Source organism: Pinus tabuliformis, chromosome 3_2 (assembly GCF_031772625.1).
Source record: "Pinus tabuliformis cultivar Carrire ecotype Pingquan chromosome 3_2, CPIR1, whole genome shotgun sequence".
Taxonomy (NCBI): domain Eukaryota; kingdom Viridiplantae; phylum Streptophyta; class Pinopsida; order Pinales; family Pinaceae; genus Pinus; species Pinus tabuliformis.
Window position 1 is genome coordinate 711,720,517 of NC_142302.1, and position 3,956 is coordinate 711,724,472.

At 32.7% G+C, this 3,956-nt stretch overlaps 1 long non-coding RNA gene across 1 annotated transcript; it reads right to left on the reverse strand.

Annotated features, from left to right (window-relative positions):
* Positions 1-2,092: 2,092 nt before the first annotated feature.
* Positions 2,093-3,223, reverse strand: LOC149182630 (uncharacterized). The gene is made up of 4 exons (XR_016257633.1): positions 3,000-3,223; positions 2,742-2,790; positions 2,602-2,664; positions 2,093-2,508 (listed from the first exon to the last, which is right to left on the reverse strand). It is a non-coding gene; the product is annotated as an uncharacterized LOC149182630 (long non-coding RNA).
* Between the last annotated feature and the right edge of the window lie 733 nt (positions 3,224-3,956).

A 3,956-nucleotide genomic window follows, 5' to 3' on the forward strand; every position in this document is an offset into this window, starting at 1 on the left:
ATAAACCTTCATATTAAATCCTAATTTGTAATGTCACAATGCGACATTGAATACAATGTAATATAAGATTGCGACAATGTTTGTCATAATGTTAAAACTCTAATATTGAACCTAATATTAAAAACCTTAATATAAAACATTATATTAAACCCTGATATTAAACAAAAAATTATAAACCCAATATTAGAAACCATAATATTAAAACAAATTTGATATAAACCTAATTTAAAACCAAATAAACTCTAATATTAAAACCAATATTATAAACCCTATCAATACACTGAATATTAAAATCTAATATTATATGCAATATTAAACTTTTATATTAAACCCAATACTAGAAACTCTCAAATTAAACTCTAATTTTATAATGTCGCAATGCGATATTTAATAAATAACAATGCAACATTGATTATCGCATTGTCATGTCACAATATTAAAAAGCCTAATATTAATCTTAATATTGAAAACCCTAACATTTTAAAATTATTATTATAAACCCTAATAATATTTTCTTTGGATCACTTATAACAAAGAGACATCCCATGTATTGAAATTAAATAATGCTCTGGCCACTGCATTTAAAGGAATTCCACCACATTTGTTTATTATTTGATTGACTTAGTAAGAATATAATATTCTTTCCTTTCGTCAATCATTGCCATTTTCAACCGATTTGTAGCTTGCATATATGAAATAGCTCCTATTGGACACTTTTTGGGAGCACTATAGTTATGTCAATTGTAAACTCTAGAATGTTTAAATTTAGATTGTTTTTCCACCGAAAGCAAAAAAATCACTTATTTATATGTAATGGGACCAACATGCATGCATTCATGCCAACGTTAGGTTTTGGCTCTAATATTTTTAATAAATCTAGTATTGTGCATGTCTCAAAGATACTTTCACATGCTGACTAAATATAAAAAAGTAGACATGTTATAATTTACTAGAACGATAGATTTCAAGGTATTTTTAATAATTGTGACATAAAACATTTGAATCGTGATAAAGAAATAACAAATTTTTATGATATTAAACATGATATATCTACTATTCATGTGGTAGATGCGGAGGTTTGTAGCAATTTTCGTGGTAGGATAAACAAACTATTTCATTTAAATTACATAAGCAATTTCAAAGTTTGTGTAGTAGGGTAGTATGTATTATGTATGTATATATATGCAAAGTTTTTAATAAAAAGATTTTGTTTAATTTTTTAATTTTTAATTTCAAATAGATATTTGGAAAAAAAAAAAATCATCTAATATAACTAAAACAAGCAATTGTCCTAAAAATGTTGATGCAAGAGCATCTAGTTAAGGGTCCATGGCCGATGTTTGGTCTCAGCTAAGAAGGACAGGTTCATTATCATTTGGTTTCATTTATGTTCGTTGATCAAAACAGTATTTAGGAACTTGTTTTTTTATTTCATCATTAGTTAAGTGATATTTAGGAATAGTCCAGTTAGATTAGGGTCGTTACTGTCACACTGCTTTGTCTTTGGTTCATTTATCTTACAACTGTCTTTTCATTTAAAAATATATATTGTATATCTTACAGAACAAGAAAACCGAAAAGACCAAAGTGGTTACCAACCATGTAACTGTAGAAATAACAGAAGAATAACTGTGAATAGTCTAGGTAACTGTATGAAAACAATACAAAAGCAAATGTAACACATTTTGAGAAAGGTTCGATATACTAGCACAGGAAAAGTAATACAGAAAAACAATTTTCAAAACCTGAGCATTTGAATACATCTGCTATTAAATAGTTCGAGATTTATTTTACTTTCTCTTTTCCCTAATTATTGTCTGTAACAAGTAGACAAACTGTACATTTCTTTCTATTACCAGAAATCCTTCCAGACGAGCAGAGACATGGTTTCAGAATTCGATTGACAAACAAGAGACATAATATTAACGAGAGGCCAAACAAGCAGTTCTAGCAACAACGTAATATTATGAGAGGCCGAACAAGCAGTTATAGCAACAATGCAAATCCAAGAAGCACGAGAACAAGCGACAGCCATAGCAGCTAACTAAACAAATACAATCACTGTAAAATGTATTCACAAGAAAGGTAATCCTAAGCCTTGAAATTTTCTTTTCTTTCATCTTATAAATAGTTTAATGTTAAAACTAGCATACAAAATATACAAATATAAAAGTGCTCAAGACCCACAACCGTAAGGCCGAATGAACCCCTCTTCCCCTCTTCCGGGAGAAAAAAATATTCAACGAGGATTAGAGTTATAACCGTGAACAGTCACAGTACTGTAGAAGAAATCAAAATTATACACAACCGAGACTCGGAGGTCGCTGAACATAAATAGTAGACAGACGGTACGAAGACCCTCTGTACCTAACCTAACAATAGTCTATGCCAGCGAAGAAAAAAACCGAACAAGGAAATCTATGAATGGAAAAACTGCAATAGGGAGCGACCCTACTGATTTCATAGGGTTGAAATCTGAACAGTAGTCCAACCAGGAGCCATTCCAACCTGCAAAAGACAACAGAGGCATATTGGCAACGACATTCCAGAATTCATGGTACTAAACGACGAACAGTGGAAAAACCTCCACAATTGACTTACCAGAACAATAGACGGTGCCAGAGGAACGAACTTGCCCTTGGGTCGTAGCCACAAGAAGGAAGCCTGCTCCCGAAGAGTGGCTACCGTTAGTTTTAAAAAAAGCCGAGAAAATCAACTGTAACAGGGAAGGAGAGACTTACCTTGCCAGAGCCGAACGATGCTGAGGAAAGGGTCCATTGTGGCCACGACCTGCGTACACAACAAATTCCCAACAAGTCAACTAAAGAAATAGTCACACAGGTAGCCAGAAATACCACTGGAGAAACCAAGCAAAGCAAGCTAAGGTAACAGGAGGAGAAACAGTGACCACAAGAAGAGCACAAAAACCACAGAGAAGTAGAGTAAACCCTCTCGTAAAATCGATATATCCAACGACACAGTAACTGAGCCAAACTAACCAGATAGTCGAGGAAGCAAGTTGAGCAGAGTTATCCAACCATCCAACAGAGAAATCCATAGCCAGGTGTGGCCGGAGCATCAAATTCGAGCTCGTTACAATCACAAGAAAACCGGTGGAAAGAGATCTCAACACGAGCTAAGAGAAATGAAAAATGCAGGAGTGAAGTGAAGTGAGGGTTAGGGTTTAGCTCAAGAGCGGGAAGGAGAACCGAGACTAGGACAACTGTCCTCTCACCTACTAGCATACCATCATCAATACAAACAAATATCTGCGCTAACCTTTTGATTACCAGCTAATCATAGTTACTTTGATTTAATTGTTTCATTAATCATTTTTGTTTAGCATTAATCCTTAAGTAAAGGGTTGGTCCCATCAAATGTGCAAAGGTACGCCAATAAGATTGTTAAATTCAAAAAAGTTGCAATTTGATTATATATATATATATATATTACAAAAATTATTTGTCATATGGCTAATGTTACAATATTTATGAGTATTTTCATTAAACAAATTATGGTGGAAAAAAATAATTTTCATTTTCCCTCTTCTGATCAATTATGTTGTTACCATAGGTATTAACGTTTTCCTTAAGAAAATGAAGATAAAATGATCATTTCTTTCCTGCTTAAGTAGATGTTAATATTGACAATTAATCAACCCAAAACCATCTGCCATTTTCCCACAATACACGTGCAAGGGAAGAGTTTCTCTGCTTAGCTCACATTGAAATTTAATTCTATCACCATATTTTTCTTTAAGTCTATCACTTTTATATACATGAACGTTTTGAATGGACAAAGGCACTCCCAAAAAGAAACACCAATTTATGAAATACACAAAATTCTTATCTGTGTACTTGGTTATAAAGGAAGATACTAAAATCAAGTATTGTTGGACAAGATATTTGAAGGGTCTTAAGCATAAAAGTCCATCGCTTTATTTATTAAGAAGTGAG